Below are 10,063 nucleotides of genomic sequence, written 5' to 3'. Positions count from 1 at the left end.
TTTTTGTTCGTGTGTTTGTTTTTTATTTTTCACAACCCTTTAAAAATATAAAACTATAAAAAAGGAACCAGGCCAGAGAGGCTTCCCAGAATGTCCCAGAAGGCATCTCTGTTCCCCATCCTACCTCCAGGTTCTCACTCAGCTCCTTAAAATGGAGATGCTCCCAGTTTTCTCTCCGGAGCCAGGGCTCTCTCCACCTCTCAGGATTAACAGTTACTCCCGTGCTCTAAATCACTAATTGAACACAAAAACCAGCCAAGTCCTCAGTAAAGTGAAGTCTAGTCCAAGGGGCGACCATACTCAAATTCCTCTGGGGCCTGGCAGATCAGAAAACTGACAAAGCCCAGTGACAGATGGGCTCAGAGTGGGCAGGCCATCCAGTGGCTGAGGGAGCCACAGGGCAGCTGGCACTGGGGCCCCACCAGGGGACTGGGGCCAGTGAGGCAGATCTGAGTTCAAGGTCCGGAATCTAGAATTTTACACAGTGCTTCCCTTTTTTATTTTCATGTTGACAAACAAAACTGTTGAGAGTCACACGATAAAACTTCTCTGGGCCCTACTGGCCCAAGTCCTCCACAGCCACCGGATCCTCCAGCCGGCCCCTCCCCAGATAAAAGAGAAATCTCACCGAGTTAGATGATGTTCCTAGGACTCTGCCCTTGGGGAGGCGCCCCCTGTCCAGAAGGCTCTCGGAAGCAGGATCCCTCAGGAAAGGAATCCCAGAGAACCCCTTCTCCTCCCTCCACAAGGCTTCCTGGGCTGGGGGCAGCCGAGGCCCTGCAGCTGGCAGACAACCCGGTATTCTCTGCCACCCCTGATCTCCACTTCCTTTTTATGGTGTTAGAGTTAATCTGAAACAGTGACTGCTAAGCAAAGGGGAAAGATGCTCCCCGGCACAGAGGTGGGCCAGACAGTTGATGGGGAACATATCTGATGTGCAATGTGTGCAGGCGTCTATCTCCACTGCCGGCCAGAGCATGGCGTTCTTAGGGGAACTTCAGGGACCCTGGACTTTCCCCCAGTACAGCAACCACAGTGCAATAATGCCAGGTTAATGCCAGGTGTTTTGATAGGTCAGGGGCCATGCCAACCCAGCCCTGCCAGCCCCCGCCACGAGCCTGTGTGTGTGTGTGGGGGGGGCATCTGTGTCCTCCTCATGTGCTCAGCTGACCCTACATGCTCCTGACCTTGGCTGTGTTCCGAGCCTGTCCTTGTGTGTGGTGCGCACCAGCCAGGCCCTCTGTGCCACAATCCTCTCGCTGCCTACAGGGCTCTTCCGCGAAGGCAGCTGGCCCTGCCTGGGAGCTCACGACGGTCCTGCTTACAGGGTGAATTTTGTGCTGAATCGACAAGCGAGGCAGAGGCAGCAGGCAGCCGACCCAGGCCAGGTGTTCAAGGTGGCCTGGGAAGATGAACCATCAGCATCTCTTTTCCACACCTGTCCTGAGGTCAGAATAGACTAGGGTCCAGCAGGGTCCCTGAGCCAGAGAGTTTCTGTGACTGCAAAGTCTGGGCAGCTGAATCAGGGTCTGGAGGGGTCAAAATCCACACCCTGGCCCCGACCTGGCCCACTGCCTGCTGGGAGCCTAGCCTGAAAAAAAAAAAAAAAGATTACCTACTACATTTAGATCAATGCTTCTCTCTCTGTTAACATCAATTTTAAAAAAACTCACTGTGCCCACTAGGATGCTGGCCAGAGGGCAAGCCCTGCGGAGCTAAGGGGCCTGAATGTGAACTCACTGAGGGCAGGGGTGGGTGCTGGGGATGCTGGACCTACTTTAGTGGATCTTTTCACCTTGGTTTCACACAGGTCTCTGATGGGAAAAGAGGCCTGTTCTAAGAGTGGGTAGAGGTCCCAGGAGTGTCAATATGAGACATACAGAAATTTTTCTGAAAAGCTTCACATCTCGACCCCCAGCAGGGAGTGCAAGAATTTGCAAGCTGGTGGAGAGGGAACAGAGGGTGCAAATGCACAGAGGCATGAGGGATTTCTTGAATGATCAAAGAAGGGCCTACTGGGGAAGGTGAGGGAGGCCGCACTCACCTCTGCCAGGAAGCCCCAGTGAAGGAGGGTCAGGGACGCCCTGGGCACCCGGCAGAGCCTGTGGGGCTGGAGAAGCCACCCTCCCCTCAGTCAGCCCTTTCTGCCCTTGGCTCCTCCTCGCCCCTCTTCTGGGGAAAAGAGGAACTAAGTAGGGGCTCGGGGCTTTCGGGGAGGCCCGAGGGGCCAGCGATGCTCCGGCCCTGGAGCTCCCTGCCTGGCAGTAATTTGGGCCCCAGAGAAATATTGGCGGCCTTGGCTAACCGAATTATTCTTTCGGTTTGAACCAGCTCCCTCTTTTGACTCAGATCCGGCTGAGCAAGGAAAGCGCTTTCCGAAACCCCAGCCCGTCCTCCCCAGCTCAGCGAGCCCAGGGGGAGGGGGGCGGGCCGCGCAGCGGGTCCCGCTCCCGCAGGCGCTCCGGCCGCGCTCCCCGCCCCGCCTCGCGCCCCCACCCACCGGGGCCGGGCCTTCGGGCCCTGGGGCGGCGCCCCCCGCGGACCCCGCAGCTCCGCACCCGGACGCGAGCCGCGCCGAGGGTGAGCGGGCGCCGCGGGGACGCCGGCTTCCCGGAGCGGACGAGGCAGCTCTTGGGCCGGGCGCCCACCCGGGTGGGTGAGGACCCGCGCGCGAGCTGGGTTGGAAAGAGAAAGATGCCATCACTTCCCCAAAGCACGTGCTTCAGGCACCGAAATAGAAAAAGAAAAATGCTTGGAAAGAATCTGATATTTCCAAGCGAGCATCGAAATCGCGGTTCCGGGAAAAGTCAGTCTTGTGGGACTTCCTTCCACTAAGTTAACCGCTCGGAGCTGTTTATTTCAAATGACGCGAGAGGGTGGGCATCGTGAACCTTTTCAGGGTTTAGTGCTCGCGACTTCCACTCCCATCCCCGGAGCCCTCAGGCCTCAGTGACTCTGCAGCGCGCCCTGAGATTTCCCAGCCCCCGATTTCAGATCCCTGGGGCCACACAGGGCTGCCCAGCTGTTATTCTGCAGTTTCTCGAGCAGCACCCACTAGCAGTTCTGCTTAATGCTCCTGCCACTGACTCACAAGGGCAAGAGGGGATTTCTGAGCTGTTTCAAAACTTAACCAGAATATTAGGAGTTTCAGGCAGCCCTTGTTTATTTTAAAAAAGAAAAAGAAAAGCCCCAAAGCCAACAAAATATGATACATTGACACACAGAGACAGAAGGAGGGAAGGTGGGGTGGGTAGGGACAGAATACCCTATGGGCTGTGTTGGAGCTGGACCCAGAACCCAGGTTTCCTGTGCCCCTTCCCCGTGCTGGCTCACCCCGTGCCTTTTGCTCTGTGCTGGGCTGTGGATAAGAACTAATATTTATGGAGATCTTCCTCACACCAGGCAGAGTTCTAAGCCCTTTATAACTCATCTAGTGCCCCATAACTGCACTAGCGGACGTGAGGGCTTTTATTTCATCACACCCATCTTATAGATGAGAAAAGTGAACATGAAGTGATTGATCTGGGGCACTTGGTCTCCTTAGGGAGGGTGCCCATCACTTTCCCCATTCTGCAGAGGCAGACCCCACTCAACCACAAGGAGGCTTCACTCACCAGAGTGAGGCTAAGGGGTGTCTAGAACTCCCTCTTGCAGAGACCAGTGGGTCAGGGTCTTGGAGATTCTGAGTTCCCAAGGGAACTGAGGAGCAGCTGCCCCCTGGAATCCAAGGCCCCAGATCCTACTCAGGGCCCCATCGGAGGGTCCAGCAGCAATGGGGAGACCCAGTGTAGGGCCTCTGATTCCAGCTGCCAGCCTGGGGCTGGAGGGATGGCATGACCATCAGACTGACAGAGTTACCCGGCTCTGGGACTCAGGGAAGAAGGGAACATACGTGATCTCAAGGCCAAAATATCCCAGAATATCCTGTCATTGAAAATTAGGAAGAGCTGCCCTGGGGAAGGGCTGGATGGTACATAGTGATGTGGGGGAGGCAGTGGGAGGAGTTGGGAGTGAATATCCTGCCCCTTCCTCTTCCCTTCCTTTCCTTGTGTGTCCTTCATCCCCCTTCTCCACTGAGCACCTACTCTGTGCCTGCCCTCCGAGGCCTCTTACTTCCCCCTCTTTCTTCTCAGTTCTTTTATTCACCAGCTCTAGGATCTCTTGAACCTACCGTGGGACCTCAGACAAGTCCCTTCCATCTCTGAACCTGAGCCTCCTCTCTGGAAAAGCAGCAGCCTGGGGCTGTGGCCCTGCCAGCAGCATGGTGTTGGCGGGTAGGAAGCCTCTATCACTAGGGACAGAGTTATAGTTGAGCGTGTACGCGTGTGCTTCCATGTGTGAGCTCTGGGCTCCTCGGCATTCAGGTTGCACATGCAGATGCACAGGTGTGTGTCCTTGGGTTTGTACGCATGCTCCTGGGTATGCAAGAGCAGAAAGGATGTACACTAAGTGTGGGGGAGAATTCAAGCTCTTGGTTGGCAGGGTGGGAAGGATGGAGGATCTGGGGTGTAGACAGGACCATTTAGACCTGTGTTACAGCACCTGCCAGGTGCTGTTTCAAACATTGCTGAGGTGTCAGGAAGGGAGGGCAGGCCCCCCTGTGGCAGTCGCAGGGTGGATACACGGAGAAGATGAAAGCAGAGGCCTGGCCTTCAGGTATGAGATTGGCTGTGGGGAGAGGTGCAGGGAGAACATGAAATTTCTAAAGGATCTTGAATTCATGGAGCCAATGGTCCCCAAATTCAAGCCTGAAAGCTTTCATTCTGATATCAGCAAAGTCTCATGAGTTCATCCGGGGAACAGGAATTATAGCGGCCCACCCTGCTCCCAGCCTAGGCTTCCAGTATTGAAGGGGTTAATGGGGCCCACTCAGGCTGAAGATGAATCATTTACCTCGCCCACAATTCCTCCCAGCATCCTGGCATCCTGGCCAGACCCTAAGACCCCACTGGGGACCTCAGGACCTTGAGGCTACTACCTGAAAACCTAAAAAAACTAATGAGGTCGAGGAGTGGTCTCAGGGCCCAACCCAGGTCACTGATGCCAGGGCTTGGGGGTACACAGGATAGGGCTGTGCAGAGGGGCCAGCAGTGTGACCAGGGCTCTGTCCACTGGTGCATGGAGGATGCCTGTTGTGGTCACAGATGGTTGGGTTTGGGGGGATTTACTTAAGTATTTACTTCTTTCTTCCAAGGCTTAGAAGCCACAGAATCTGCTTGCTCAAAGGCTGTTTTCACATAATATCACCAACGCAACATAATGACCATTTGTTGAAAGCCTACGTTATTTCTAACCCTCACAGTAATCTTGCAAGGTAGGTATTGCTAACCCCGTTTTACACGTGGGAAAATTGAGGACCAGAGATGGTGAGTCACTCATCTAAGGTCACCTGCAAGCGAGGGCTAGGACTGGGAAGCAGTCGGCCTGGTTCCAGAGCCTGGGAGGTTCCTGTTGCAGCCGACTGGTGAGACTGAGTGCAGCCTCCTGGGAAGTTGTGAACCTCTCTGTGCCTCCCTCTGCCCTTCGGTGAAAAGGGAATTTCAAAAGTGTCCAAATCATTGCAAGAGTGAATATGTGTAAGGAGCTTAGAGCTGGGTCTGGCCAGCCTCAGGTGTTCAGCTGTAAGCTTGAGTTACTCTATACTGCCTTGGGGACTGGTGTGGAAAGCCAGTGGGAAGTCTCTGGGACCCAGTGGTTCTATCTGCCAAGGGTCTAATTTAGGGTCGTGGAGGGTGGGATGACACCTGTGTCCAGCTCACAGCCAGGACCCAGCTCGTGTTGTTGGCTCTGGAGGGGAGCTGAGGGGGCAGGTTCTAGAGGTAGCTTCTGGATCAGCTTGCCCGCCTCAATCCATCACAACCCTGACCTCAGGACCCCCAAAGCCTTGATGACTCCTGCAAGTCTCGGGCCAAATGAGCATCTGCCAGGACGTTAGGTCCACCCGCACCCCCCAACTCCTCTCCAATGTCCGCAGGCCGGTCTCAAGCCCTTTGTTCCGACAGTGGGCCTGCAGCTGTCAAGATACGAAACTTGAAATCCAAGAGAAACGGGGGACACTGAAGAAAAGGGAACCCCAATCCCGTCTGGCCTAGTCCCCTCTCCCTCATTCATCTCGATGGACACCGATTCTCTTGAGAGGAGGCAGCCCCAAACTTTTCCTCGAAGCCTCTAACAACGAGGTAAACTGAGGCCTGGCGGACCGCTCCGCCATCGCTCCGCTAGCTGGTTACCAGGCGGAGCCCAGGGCCCAGCTGTCAGGGAGCCGCCGTCCAGCCCCCGCCCTGGGGCAGGGCCGAGCGGCAGAGGCGCACCCGCCGCGCCCCCTCCTGGCTGCGTTCCCGCTCCGGGCCCCTGGAGCCTGCCTCTCCCCCTCTGATGTAAGCTGATATTTTAATTCTCTTACAAGGAATGGTGTTTAGAGAAATGACTTAACCGGATTACTCATCGTCTATAATGACTTGGCCTGACTCCGAGGCTATTCCTAGACGTGACGCTTGAGGCTTTGATTCTTTTTCTTTTGCTACTTTTTTTTTAATACCAAGAAATGAGTCTTGTGTTTGCGGCGGCCCCGCCCCTACACGCCCCTCGCACGGCATCCTGGGAGATGTAGTTCCTCGGGACCCTGCGCTTGGCCCCCTCCCCCTGTCCCCGACCCCGCCCCAGGGCCGGTCTCCACAGTGCGGGTATGGGGCAGGCAGAAACAAGGAGTCCTAGGAACCTGCCCGTGGTAAGCAACTGCGGCAGAAACCCTGGTTGTGCCGCCTTCGGACAACTCCCAACTGCTGTGTGCCTCGGTTTACTCATCAGTCAAATGGTAGACAGTCAACAATAGAAGATTGAAGGCTTTGCGGAGATCTTATTTTAAGTAAAAGCGCTACACAGACCCCACATTAAAAAAAAAAAAAAACCCATGTCCAGTGCATTTGAACTGCCCTCCCATCTAGACTTACCATTTGGTGTCACAAAGAACCCGGCTTTGGTTATCCACGTCTCCAGGGTTTACTTACAGGGAGCTGGCCCGACTTCGCCTTTCCTTGCTCCTTACTGTTTGCGCGGATAAGCCTAAAATCTTGCTTAATCTTTGCTCCTCAGTGTCCTCAACTGTAATATGGGCATAAATCTAGTGCCCATTTCATAGGGCTGGGGTGACACTAAAGGAAATAATCCTTGTGAGATGCTTGGTGCAATGGATGATAAACACTGGTCGAAGGTACTGTCACCCCTCCCAGCACCAGGCCGTGCCTCAGGAATTGTTTGCAGAAGGAGTGGCTGATTCTCCTCACCTATGAGGTGGGCAGGGACGATAGCTTCTGCTCCACGAGATCAGAGCCTTGTTCTGGTCGTGGCTTCCTCCCCAGCGTCTAGCCCAGTGACAGCACATAGTCAGGTCACAACCAATGTCAGATAAATGAATAAAGCGTTACCCCTGCTTCACTGATGAGGAACCAGAGGCTGAGAGGTCGAATGGCTTACACAAGGCCATTCTCCACGCCCCCTACCCCACGGAAATTGACTTTTCGCCCTTCAGGCTTAAGAAGCTAGAATCTCGGGTTTCCACCCGGGTAGGACCCCCCCCCCCTAGTGGGAGGGGCTCCCAGCCCAGGCCAGGCCCAGCCCAACAAAGGATGTTGCTGCGGATTGGGCTGGAGGGCAGGGCTGGAGGGAGGGGTTAGTGGGAAGAGGCGCCGCCAGGTGTGGATGTGCCCCCAGAGTGGACAAATCTGGGGAAGCTAGAGTTCGCGTGCCCCCAGGGAAAGCTCTCAGATCCCCCTCCCAGCGCCACCTCCCCATTCCCTCACCCCCAGCAGTTCCCCAAAGGCCGAAGGCTATTCTTGGCCTTTTCTAAAAGAGGCATTTGAAGCCATGAGCCAATTTTTTCCATTCCTGAGCTTGGGTATCGTCTATTTCGGGCGTTTGTTGTTTTCCATGAGTTGCGAATGCCACTGTGAAGCCGGCCTTTCCTGGACAGCTAGCACGAGGGAGCGAGGCAGGAGCCAGGCGGGGCCAGCGGTTAAAAATACTTCCCGCTTCATTTCTCCTTTGAAAACAAAGCCCTGGGGGCCTTTTGCAACTGCCGAGCCTGGGAACGGAGCTTCCCAGAGATGAAAACTGGCTGTGCACTATTTCCCGAGTGTGCTGGATGGGTTATGTGGGTCCCAAAAGCAACAACACTGACTTGCTGTGTGACCTCGGGCAACTCGCTTAATATCTCTGGGCCTGCTGATCGTTCCAAAATGAGGCCAGGTGAAAAGAAGATCTTGAATGGTTCCTCCAGCTCTGAGAGCTCAGGGATGAAGATCACCCCCACCCCACCCTGCACCAGGTTTTATTTCTAAAACTGGGCCCCAAAAGGGTGCTGGGACATGGAGGGAGGAGCAAGGAGAAAGCAACTTTAAAGCTCAGTTTTGAGAACACTTTGTGAGCTGTGGAGCCCTGAACATGTTCTAAGGGAGTCCAGAATGTTCTCAGAGGATCCACTTGATTGTAAAAAAGACCGAACACCATGAAGAGAGGACTAAATAAAGGCTGTAGTAGATCCACACCAAGTCATGGAGCCTAGCAGCTATGAGAGATCTGTGTTCGGACAAGGAGGGAATCTCCAAGACATACTGTGTAGCAAAAAAGCAAATTATAGAATGGAACAATTAGAATTGTATCACTTTTAAAAACACACACATAAAACAAAGTTACATATTTCTCTTCACTCTGTATTTATGAAAATGCATAGGGAAAGTTCTGGAAGATTTTGCCCCTTCTGCTAATTGTCCTTATCTCTGAGTTGGAGAGGGAACTACCATTTGGAATGGTATCAGAGAGGACTGATTTATTTGCAATGTCTTTACAGGAAAACATTTTACTAATGCATTCATTAGTGGTATGTATGTGTGTGTTTGTGTATGTGTGTTTAATTGAGACATAGACACAAAGACACTGAGGGCCTGGATGACTCCTCTTGAGCCACCCTGGGCTGGGATCCGATGGTTGGAGGGTGCAGGAGGTGGGTGGCTGTGGGCGGGAGGTGGAGGTGTGTGAGACAGTGGCTTGAGCAATGGACGTGTTTATGCTTTTAGGGAAGCAAATGGAGATGTCATTCCACTGCAAGATTTATTGGCCATTGTAAATTACTTTCTATTGCAAACAGTTGCCTCCGGAGGCAATTAAATTTAGATCATATTGTTCCCAGGTTAGCACAGGCAGGTGTTGACTTGCTGAGGCTTCGCGGAACAGCCACTGTCTAAGCTGAGAGTGTGCTCGGCTGCCTGGATGGCAGAATAACTCTGTCCCGTGGGGGATGAGCGGCTGCTTTGTCAGGTAGCGAGTTCCACATCAGAGCAGATATCCATCCAGGACAGTGGGGTTGGCCTAGACTGTGACAATGGGCAGCGTCCAGGTCTCTATCCCAAACCTTGGGTGAGCAGTCCTTACAGAATGGAAGAAGGTGAGACTCATAAAGCATCCTAATGGCATTCCACTGTAGCGTCTGCCCACAGCCTCAGCTTTCCTGGGGAGCTTGGAAGCTTGGAAGTGGGGTGCACTACTGTAATCACCATTATAACAATTGTTCTAACAATAAAAAGATCGTGGTTTCCAGGGGTTTAGGGAGAGGGAGGGAGGGAGGAATGAACAGATGGAGCACAAGGGATTTTTAGGGCAATGAAATTATTCTGTATGATACTATAGTGGTGGCTACATGTCATTACGCATTTGTCAAAACCCATAGAGTGTACAACATCAAGAGTGAACCCTAATGTAAACTATGGACTTTTGTTGATAATAATGTGTCCACGTTTGTTCACTGATTGTACCAAATATGCCACACTGAAGAGGGATGTTGAGGGTAGAGGGGAGTACATATGTGTGGGTGGGAAGGGCTATGTGCAAACTCCGTATTTTCTGCTCAATTCTGCTGTGAACCTGAAACGGCTCTAAAAAAATAAAGTCTATTAATAAAAAAAAAGTGTTCTAGGCAGTTACTATTGTTGATGATGTGTCTGTTACCAAAAGCACAGGCACTGGTTTTTTACAAACCAACCCGTTATTAGGTAGACAAGGGAGCCCACAG

Source organism: Vicugna pacos, chromosome 28 (genome assembly GCF_048564905.1).
Source record: "Vicugna pacos chromosome 28, VicPac4, whole genome shotgun sequence".
Classification (NCBI taxonomy): Eukaryota; Metazoa; Chordata; class Mammalia; order Artiodactyla; family Camelidae; genus Vicugna; species Vicugna pacos.
The sequence above is the reverse complement of the archived record's forward strand: the minus strand, read 5'-3'. Positions refer to the sequence as shown.